Raw genomic sequence first — 12215 nt, 5'->3', positions numbered from 1 at the left:
TCCTTTAAAATATATACACTCTTCTTGCTTGCAAGTGAAACATTTGTAGCTAACGATTCCTCTATACCAACTGCGACTGAGGGATTTTTGCTTCATGAAAGGTGATATTCCCTACTTTTTGGGTGGAATTTTTATATATTCCAAAAATCATGAATGTGAACTTGCTGGGTGTTGTATATTTTTGTATTCTTAAAAATATTCTTGAGATTTTTTTCAGATATACATTTCAGTTACTTGGAAACACTTTGATTATTTCAAATCTTGCTTTTAGCATATTCTAACTATAGTTAAATAAATGCTTAGTGAAGGACTATTTTACTTCACTAAGTCTTGCAAGACCTGGGAGCAGGTAATTTTCCCCAGATTGAATCTGTGATAATTTTCCCTGTAGTCTTTTAAGATAGTTTCTTCACTAGCCTTAGATAGCTTCTGTGCGTGCATGCACTGATTGTCACTCTGACGAGTACATGAATGCACCCTTCTGCAAATCTCTTGGGTTCTCTACACACTCAGTCTCTCCCTAGGGTACTTGTCTGAAAATTGTAGACTACTTCTCCCTGAGCTCCCAGCTCCATCTCTGAAACGCAAAGTGTCCATCAGCTTTGTCTATATTTTTCCCTGTAGGATCCATTCAGGCTCTCCATGTGCAGTTAATTGGGGAAAATGGTGAGGTTTTACTTTGTTGATTTCTCTCTCTAAAGGACCACTGTCTTTTACTGCCCAATGTCTACTTTGAGCATCTTGAAAACTGCTCTTTCATTTTGCTGTTGGTGTGGTTGCTTGATACTTTGGGTAGGGTAGTAAATGCAATCCCTGTGACTCCATTTTGACCAGAATAAGCAATCCTAGTCAGTCATTCACTTATTAAATGTCTAATATGTGATATAGATTCTTATGGATTAGACAAAGAGAAAGGAACAAAATACATCAAAATTACTAACTCACATTTGATATGAGTGACGCAAACATTTAAAAATATGTTAGAAAAATATTGTTCTGACAGTTAAATTTCGGTAAACACCATGGAGAAAAACAGAGTTGAGGAGGAAGATAGGAAATTCTGGCTGGAAATCCATTTAAATAGTAAAATTGCAGAAGACGATACTGAAAAGGCAGAGGCAGAAGAGTAAGCCATGTGGGCATTGAGGGAAAAGAGATGTTAAATGTTTCAGGCAAAGGAAACAACATGTGTCCAGGACTGAGATAAGTGCATGCCTGCTATAGTTGAAATGTGTCACCCAAAGCCATAAGAAGTGATTAGGTTTTGAAGGCTCTGCCCTCATGAATGGATTGATGTTGTTATCATGGGAGTGTGTTCCTGTTAGCAGAATGAACTCTGCCTCTTCCCTTTCTCCCACTCCTTCCTCTTTCCCTTTCACTTTCCTAGATAAGATAACATAATAAGAAGTATATTGACAGATGTGGACACTTTGACCATAAACTTTTCATCCCTTAAGACTGTAGGAAAGAAATCTCTTTTCTTTATAATTTATTTGGTTCCTGGCATCTTGTTATAGCAGCACAAAACAGACTAAGACAATCACTGAACATTTGTGGAATAGAATGGCTATCAGTATGAGTGAAACAGGCTGACTAGTGGGAAATGTTTTGGGAGAGGAAATTGAACAGACATGGTAACCAAATATTGCACAGTCTTGTAACACTGTCTTAAATTATGTGGATCTGCTGGGAGTGGAGGAATGCGGGGATATGTCATATGCATTTCACACTATTTTTCTGGCTGCTGTCTTCATGATAGACTGAAGAAAGACAGAGTTTGAAGCTAAGATACCGGTTATGTAGCTGGCTTTTGAAAGATAATGATATGGCCTAGTGGAAAATTATTGGTTCCTAAAAATATTTTAAAGAGGAAAACCAACAGGATGTGCTAATGGGTCTGATATGGGGTGTGCAAGAGAGAAAATCAAGGATAATTCCAGGGTGTTTGTCCTGAGGAAATGGAAAGATAAGATAAAGTTACTTTAAACAGAAGGCAAAGTGGATTGGTCTGGGGGTAATGAGAGGCCATGTGCCTTAGGGAAGAGAAGCAAGGATTCCCAGGCTAAAAAAATGTGTAGATGATGATGAGGCAAATTATCTGCATAGCTCTGAGATTAGCAGTGAGACAAAATGGTAAAAAAAAAAAAAAAAAAAAGAAGATCAGTTTATGATCCAATCACAGAAAACCCCAAATACCTGGTAGAGTTTATAATTTGTGGAGTTGAGAAAGGAAAAGAGTTAGGGTATACACAGGATAGTTAACATAGTTGTTCTACTGTCTTCTATTTCTTTGCTGAAACTGTCAATGAGTCCTTGATTGATCAGTATTGCATGTCTCTATCTATTTTCATGAGAAATCACTTTGAAGATAGTATGTAATACAATAAGCATTGTTACTTTCCTACCACTTTGTTTGTAACTCTGTATTGTCTGTACTGTTCTTTTGCTATTTTGTAAAAGGGTGTCTGTTAATATTTTCCTCCTTTTATTTTTAAAATAAAAAAAAAGAAAGGAACAGAGTAAAAGTCTTTGAAGGAATTCCATGGAAAACAAACTATGAATGTTTTACTCAGGAGGTTTGAAGTTCTGCAGATATCACCACAAAGTTAAAATACTGAGAAAAAGGAATTCCACAGTAAGAGCTCTTCTTGGGTTTTGAAACTCCAAAGAAGGCAATGTGGCATATTTGTAGAATACTAAGGAGAGTGGCCAGAAGCCAAGTTAGTGTATAGTCATCAAAAATGCAGTGACTAATTTTGAATAAAGGTGTCATGCAGACTGTGATATACCAAAATATAAGTCACAGATGGCAGATGACACTTCAAAGAACATACAAATTAGTATACTTACAGTTGTATGAGAAAAAGCAATAGAAGAACTGAAAGCTTTGGAAGAGAAGAAGTTTCGGTGTCGTCCAAATTTCTCTGTGCCTGTCTTTGGCATTTAGGGAAGACATATGGTATCTCAATGGTATAAATTTTTAACTGTAAAGAAAATATGTATCATATAGAATCATGTGGATTCAACAAAATGGTAAATGGCTTATTTCTTCTGATATCACAGTCAGCATTCTGATTCGACCCCACTCTCTGATACTTAGTCTACTACAATTGTAGTGTCCTGACATTTCTTCCTGCAGGCAAGATCTTGCCCTAGAATGACCTCAGAAGCCCATGGAAAACAGGAGACACAGATCACAGTAGCAAAAACTGCCTAGAAATGATGAAGGAAATAAGGTATTTAGATGATGACAAGATGTCCTGAATAGCAGGGTAGCACTCCATATGAGTGGAAACACGGTAAATAGAAGCAGGTAAATGGATAAAGGGAGAAAATACACACTAGTATATGTTCACTGCCTTGTGAAGTGTAGTCCAAGTGTATGAACACTCAGTGTCTTTTCCTGGAGCCCAAAATAAGCTGCATCATCCTCTTTCACAGCTTGCATGATCATTCCCGGATTCAGGATTACATGGAGACAAATTGGATATTCTTAAAAAACAACTGTTTCAGAATGTGATCATTACAGTCAAAACAAGACCAAAAGATTTGAGATTTTTTAATAACTTATTTACATTTTTAAAAGATTAAGTCTACCATTTCTGTGTTTTTATATTTACTCTTCTCTTGATGTATGACTACTCTGTTATTCCTTGCCCTAAAAATCCCCTTTTATTCACACTCCTCCAAAAACCTAAGACCTAGAATGTGGGGCTCTCCCTGCACTGGAGATCTACAGTATTTGATGGCAGGATTTTAGTTCATCCCTCTCTCACTTCTCTGGAGAAAAAAGCAACCACTACAGTTCCAGCACCAAAATGTAATCATTATTTTAGCATCCCTTTCCCACTCTTGAGTTCCATAAAAGTTCTTCATGAGCTAACTCTGTCCTGCGCCGTGTCCTTAACTCCTGGGTTCCCAAAACAACACGACACTCATCAGGTGTGTTCAGTGAATGTATCCTATGGAAATCACTTGCACATTGTTGAATATTTCATTTATCTTCAGCTAAGACAATGCTTCAAAGAGCTTCAATGCCATGGAAACAGATTTATATAAATACTTATATAAGAAGAGTGTTCTGCCAGAGCACTTAACTAGTTACTGAGTGAATTTTTCAAAATGAAACTCTTTCAAATAATTATACTGGAAAGCCGTGTTGTCAGGCCATGCGTTTTTAAAATGCTTTTTGTCTATCAGATCACATGAACCACCTACATACTGTGGAAAATGTCACTTCATAAGAAATTGGTTGGCACAGTTTTCCTTGCTGCATTCTTCCTCATTTTAAGTCATTACTTTCATCAACATGAGTTCGCCATAGATATCAAGTTAAACTTCATATTTTACATGTTATTTTATTCTGGTACAGGATAAAATATTTAGGAAATGTACTTGTCACAAACATGACACAAGAAATCTATCTACTTACTACTGTGACGTTTTAAGTATTTAGGCATAAACCAATCCGCACACATTTGGCAATAAATTTTACAAGTATTTGACAAGCATATACTATTTACCAAGCAAGATGTTAGGCAGTGAAGCCACAGTGATAAACAAGAACCACGTGCTATGCAACTTTACAGATTTATAGTTTATGCTACATTTTAAAAATAAGGATGTGATGAAATTCAAAAACATATACTCTTTAAAAGTTTAATCATTTGATTCTACAGGTTTATATTATAGCGATATTCATTGGTTTTGCCAACCTCCTTGAATCAGAATTATTAAATAATGAGAAGAATCTTTTTGTTTTCCAGGAAGTAAGAAATCAAAGTAACGAGAACTATGACCTGGGCTAAAACCCGAAGGTGAGTGAATCATTGTGCAAACTGCCCAGGAGTTGCAAAAGATGAGGATAGGACCCGTAATCATAGTGGGAGAAAATATTTGATATTATTATATATTACCATCTCCCAAATCCAGGAGAATTTCCTCTAAATGTTAAGATTTTAAAATATTAAAGATCTTGATTGAAAAAGATACATAGCTAGAAAGACTAAAGAAACATTTTCTAATTCATTGATCTGTTTGCAGGCAGAAAACTAGTCTTGACTTGAAGCACTAGGTGCACCGCATTTTCACCATCCTAGACATAGGTAGAGACTAAATACTCCTAAAATGACACATTTTAAAACTTGTTCAGCCCCCCAGGTTCTAAATGTGCTCTTTGTTCTCATGAGCAAAACTCCTCAATCTGGGAGGGACAGTAGATTCCACAGAGAATGATTTCATGGAGCAGGGACTACGTGCTTGGATGTGAGAGCTTTGTAAAAATAATCAAATTCAAAGAGTTATTAGACTCAGGCTTCCGTGAAAGTCACATATTAAAAGTCCAACTTTAATTTCCAGGTCATGAAGAAAAGCAACATTGAATGTCTCTTTGGTGAGGCTATAAAAATAATCTACATGTAATCTCATTAAGAGCAGATGTGAGAAAAATTAATAAAATGGTTAAAATACACTCAAATATTTTCAGACTTAAAAGGTCAGCCAGCACTCCATTTCTTTTCTATGCAAACATACCTAACAGCATACCTACGTTCGCTTGTAGGATTCCAAACTGCTCTTCCATGACCAAACTAAATCTAATTTTTATACCACAATTTTTCCTACTATAATCCACTTTAACATTTTCTGAAATGTTAAAAGACTACAATTATTTCTGTCAACATTTAAGAATTGATCCCGCTTTCCATCCTATTGATATCAATTTGTATTAAAGGTCTCTAATTTTACCCTCAGTTACAAAATGAAATTTTAATGTGTTTAAATATGTTTTGCAAAATAAAAAAGGGAATGTGATATAATACCATTACCCATTATGTAATATATCAGATAATCTAAAATTTTTATTCGTCAGTTTATTTCATTAGAATGCGTTTGAAGTACATAATGCTAACACTCCTTGTATGCAGTCGGGACATGTGCGTAACACATCTTAATTCTTTTTTGTCACTCATTTTCCATCCTCTCTGTGCCCCTTCCCTCCACCCCTTAGTCTCCTTCCCATTGTACAGGATTTATCTTCTTGCTTCCTATCATCTTTTATTTTGCTTTACAATAAATCAAATGATAACAAATGCTGGCAGGGCTGTGGAGAAAAAGGAACACTTCCACATTGCTGATGGGGATGCAGACTAGTACAACCACTATGGAGATCATGGTGGAGGTTCCTCAGAAAAACTAACACTGGAAATTCCATTCAACCTAGGTGTTTCATTTCTAGATAGCACCTGAAAAGAGTTGAAGATGTCATATCAGGGTGATGCATGCATACCTATATGTATGGCAGCACAATTCATGATAGCTAAATCTTTGAAGTAGCTTCTATGTCCATCAACAGATGAATTTGTACATAGTGGAGTACTCCTCTGCCAAAAGAGGGAGTAAACTTGGGTCATCTATAACAAAATGGATGTAACTTGAGATCATAATATTCAATGAAATAAACCAGACATGCAAACTTAAATACTGCTTGATTTCAAATATGAAAACCTATTATTTGTAGTGATGTTTAGAGAAAATAGTCATTCCCATATACAATTTATCATGTCAATTTCGTACTTATGCTTCCTTATGTGTTATTTTTTCATATGACTTTCCTCTCCAGCTAAGGAAACTGAGTTTAGACAGGCCGTTTAGGCATGTTCCCAATCGTTCATCATTCCACTGTTCTCTAAACAGTGCGTGGCAGAGATGAGGCTGCCACGCTTTTGCCTGCTACCTGCTCTGAGTACTCCTTTGGTCTTTCACAACGCCTCCTCCTGCCCCCGCTTAGGAAAAAAGCTTCCCTAGGACACAGTCCCATGCAGGAACTCCGCTGAGTATTGCTGCTGCCAAGTTTTTAGACCACTGAGTTCATCTTCCATCTCACATGCTCTTATTCACCCTCTCCCTCTTTACAAATAATCCTGCCCTGAAAATTAATTTTTCCTCACTTGTATCCATCATCAAAATTCTCCTTAGAGAGATGCTGGCTTGGTAGTGTTTTCTGAGAAGTCTTAAATCATCTCATTCATTTAGGAATATGTCTATCTAGGCTTCCTAACTATTCCTCTTCTTCTGTAAACTCCACACCCTGATATACATAGAAGGCTACATTATTGCACTCATTTTAGAAAATCTCTCTCAGTTCTTATGCAGGAAGTTATTCTTGTAGCACTACCAGGTCATCGCTTTTCCATCTTGCCACAAACGCACACATCACACACACAGACACACACACACACGTAGGCACCAGTTTTCTCTGTACCCCCGATGTAAATGTACTCTTCTACCTGAAAAGTGTGCATATGTCCATTATTAACTAGATTATTGTCTATATCCAAGTTTAATTATATAGTACTACATTTCCTTTGTAGTCCTTCTTTGTGTTTAGAGATATTATTTGGTATTTTTCAGGTGATACATTTCATTCTTTTTATATAAAACTCCTCTCAATTTTGTTTTTCATATGATTATACATTCTGATGTTCAATCTGATGTTTTCACTATATGCTTGTGTGTGTGTGTGCATATGTGTGTGCATATGTGTGTGCATGCGTGTGTGTGTGTGTGTGTGTGTGTGTTTACTTCATATCATGTCTCCCACATTCCACTTTCTGCTTTTCCAATTTGGTAAAGTAGCTTCCTATATTATGTCCATGTCATTCAAGAATTTCCTCCATTGGCTTTGTTCACCATTGGAACTGAATTTCTTTTTTTATTTTACAGTATCCCCATGACTTTCTTTTGGTTCAGTTCCTTGAGTATAGAGTACTGAATATGGCTCCTTAAAAGAATAAATAAGTCCTGAGAATGGGTGCCTGGGACTGCCATTTGTGAAAATAAATCCTAAGCAATCCTTCATCTAAAAAAAGACTCCAGGCATACATGAAATAAACTTCACTGTAAACCAATAGCTAAACTCAGCATAAAATAAAGGCAACTTAAGAGGCTCAAATGTAGAAAGATGCAAACAGGAGGGTGCTATGTCTTTCTTTGTAAGTGCTTTTCCACTGGTTCCTTGATCTTTGTTTTGGTTTTTGAAACAGGGGCTCCTCTGAGGTTCAGACTGGCCTTGCTCTCATGGTATAGACAAGGCTGTAGAACTCAGAACCTTGCAGACACAAGGGAAAAGTTCTAGGATTAAGCAAGATGCAGAGTTGAACTTGAAATCCTCCATGACATCAGAAACCACTCTAGAACTCTACTCACAGTGAAATGGTGGAAGAGGGAAATTGGAATCACCTGAAGTCAGGAACATAAGGATCTGCATTTATCTCACTGTGGACACTTGAATGGTTAGCAAAAAAGCTTCCCTGGGAATCTGCAATGCAGGATACTGACTTGTTCATATACATGATTAGGATTTCCAAACTCTCCAAGGTAAGTAACTAAAGTATCCCTAGTTTCATAGCAGCCCTAAGTAACTAACAGGGAGAGTTGATGAAGAAAGAAATCATCATGAGTAGTCAGCAGAAAAGCTACTGAACTAGAGCTTTATTGTATGAATGGAACTTTTCCCGCAAAATATAAAATAAAGTATTAAAGGAAAGAAAACTTATGATACAAGAACAAGATAAAAAAATTAAAAGACCAAATATAGTTTTAGATAGAGTCAAGAGACCTTGGAAATAAGAATATAAACACTGAAAAAAAAATTTCAAGCTTAAATGAATCAAGTAGCAGATGTCATGCAACTGAAGGGAGAGTTGTTAGTAACACACCAGACAGCAGCAAGTAATATAAAATGCCAAGTCACAGGAGCAAGACATAGATTAAAACAGGTGTTTTCCCAATTCCAGAAGGGTCTAAAGACAGGCTGAAATGGAATGAGAGTGTTGTACTGCAAAAGGTAATGATTCAAATAAACAGCACATAAAAGATAGACAATAGGAAGTAAGGACATATCTTTCTCAGAGGAGAAAGAGATCAAGAGGTGGAGCGAGGGGAGAAAGGGGATGGGAGAGGGATTGGAGAAGGAATCAAGGCTTGTTATGTACATGTACAAGTCCACACAGGCATGTGACGTGCACTGCAATCATGCATAAAAAAAAAAAAAAAGGAGCAATGGAGTAGTTTTAAAACCTGAGCAAAACTAACCGTTAAACTACAATTTCATAACTTGTTAAACTATTAACAATGAGCATGAAAACATATTCAGAAGCCCTCTCTCTCCAATGAAAGAAAACGTATACTGAGGAGATTAACCATCATAATAACTTCAGTAAAACAATTATAGACTGCTATTTAAAATTATTGAAAAATGAGAATTAATGAAAAAGATGACCACCTGAATTAGAATTTCTAGCAAGCTCACTTAAATGTCAACAGATTCTCTAGAATATGGCATAGTGCTTTCTGCAAAATTAACTAAATTCCAAACATTTTTTAATTCTGTGAAACTATTATGGCACAATGACTTTTTATGTTATTGATCAATAGAGATGATATCATGCAATTTATCACATTATTTAGCCTTGTGCATATTAAACAGTTTTGTGTCTGACATCTTCCCACATCAGCATTGTTTTCTTCTTGACTATATATCCCAGTCGCTTTGAATCTTCTGACTGAGCCATTTTATTCTCCTGTTAAATGTAATTTTCTCACATTGTGAGTGTTTTCTAGGAATTTTTTATATCATCTTCCAAATCATGCTTAGATAATGCTATACTTTAAAATGAGAGAAACTAAACATATAAAGTAAAAAGTAATTAAGAAAAGAAGCTGTAAAACTGAGATAGATAGATAGATATAAATCTAATAAAATAAACAACACTTGAGCTTCTAATAAAATAAATGATAGGAAAGAAATTTAAGAAAATGGTATTAAAATTGACAAATTTAAGAGTAAGTATCATAATTAATGCAATCTGTTTCTTATGTTATGTATGAGGACAGATATTGCTTAGTCTAATATTTTATTATGCAGATATAGTACAATTAAAGTAATCAAAACATGGAAAAATATTAAAATGTCCAAAATAAGAGAGGAAAAGTATTATTCAAGAAAAATTTTTGAGCAGTTATAGAGTTAAAAATGAAAATAAAGAACTATTAAAATAGCAATCTATTTTAAAATATGATAAAAATAAATCTTTAGTAAGAGCAAAACTCAAAACACTATTACTAGTTTCAGAATCTGTTAAACTGGATGTTGATATCTACTGTTATTTCCAAATTATGCATTTGAAGCACAAGAATACAGGAAAGCAGATATAAGCATCAAAGACTGAAACATACATCAAGCAAATGGTAATCAAGACATAGGTATGACCCCTATGGTACCTAGTGACAGAAAAAGTGTCAGAGCTCATTACCATGAATAAAGGGGATCTTCAATCAACACAACTATAATCACATAGAAAATATTGAGTGCTCCATATTTGCTTAATATTCTCAAAATACATAAAGAAAAATATCAGAGAAACCTTTAAAAGTATTATTTATTTTTATTAGTACATGTTCGTACTACATAATCACTATGTTCCTCATGTGGAGTTGGTACCTGTGCATAACACATCTTAGTTCCTTTTTGTCATCCCCTGTCCCTCCTCTCTGTCCCCCCTAATACCTGCATCCCCATTCCATCTGAGAAAGAGCTGTCTTCCTACTTTCTATGATATACCTTTTATTTTGCTTTTTATTTATAATTTGTATATCTAATATTAGAGAAACCATGTGATATTTAAGCTTATGTGTCTGATTTATTTCCCTTACCATTATGGTCTGGGGGTGCATCCCTCTCCTTACAACTGCCTAAATTTTTTCTTTATGGCAAAGTAGTACTCCATTGTGCATAAATGTCACATTTTCTTTACTAGTAATCTGTTGATAGAAATATAGGTTGACTGGAAGATTTAGCTTTTATAAATTGTGCTGCTATGCACATGGATATGCATATATCTCTATCATGTGTCTTTAATTCTTTCTGGAAGAAAACTAGAAGTGGAATAACTGGGTCAAATAGAATTTCTAGTTGTAGTGTGCTGAGGAATCTGGAATTGCCATACTGACTTCCACAGTTGTCGTACTAGTTTACATTATCACCAACAATTCACAGCCTCTCTGGCATTTTTATTTGATTTCCTGATGGTGGCCTTCTTTCCTGAATAAGATGGAAGCTCGGTGTTGTTTTAGGTTGCATTTCTCAAATAGCCAACCATGTTGATCACTTATTGATCATTTGTACTTCTGTGAAGTGTCTCTTAATTTCACTTTTGATTGGATCCTTTATTTGGCAGAGGTTTAAGCTTTTAAGTTCTTTATATATTCTAGATATTAGTCTTCTGTCTGAGAAATACCTGAGGAATTTCCCATTCTAGGTTTTCTTTTCATGCCGGTGGTTGTTCCTTTTGGTTCACAGAAACTTTCTAATTTAATATGATCCCAGTTGTTTATTGTCATTATTATTTCCTGTTCAACTGGGGTACTCTGTTCAGAAAGTCCTTGCTTATACCTATGACTTCAAGAATTTTGCCAGTTCTGTTTCTACCAGGTTAAGTGTTTCTGTTTTAACATTTAGTTTGTTAATACATTACTTTAGTTCAATAGTGAAAGATATGAGTCTAGATTCCATCTTCTGCAGGTAGACATCCAGTAATCTAATAATATCAAAACTAATAAACAATCATTAATAAGTAATACTGTCAAAAGTAAAATGTTTATTCTGAGTTCTTATTTCTTGTTTCATCAGTATGTGTGAACTAGAAATGCTAAGATACACCAGCCATGATGGTGCATACCTGTTATCCCAGCACTTTGGGAATCTGAGACAGGAGGATGACAAATACAGTCCCAGCCTGCAGAACATAGTGGCTTGGCAAGATCCTATTTCAAAATAAAATAAAATATGGGTTAAGGATATAGCTCAGTGTGAAGTTTCTGGATTCAATGTCCAGTACCCAACTAGAAAAAATTTTCCGCTCAGAAACAAATGGCAAAATAAACCATTTTAAAGGAAAAAAAATGCATTATCAAATGTAACTATAGCATACAGCTATGTAAACATCATCATCTCCAGGCATATGTACCTATATAACAAACTCTTTGAAATGTTTCAGAATAATTCACTGAGCTATTACACTTGGTGTTACAACTGTGGAATAATCATCATTAATCAGAATTACTTTCCTATTTGACCCCTTTAACATATAACTGAAGTCTGACAAAGTGCAGGAGACATTTTCCTCCAACACATGTTAAAGAAATGTGCAGGATCC

Source organism: Chinchilla lanigera, unplaced genomic scaffold, assembly GCF_000276665.1.
Source record: "Chinchilla lanigera isolate Chin_1 unplaced genomic scaffold, ChiLan1.0 scaffold00079, whole genome shotgun sequence".
Classification (NCBI taxonomy): Eukaryota; Metazoa; Chordata; class Mammalia; order Rodentia; family Chinchillidae; genus Chinchilla; species Chinchilla lanigera.
This window is presented reverse-complemented; position numbering follows the sequence as displayed.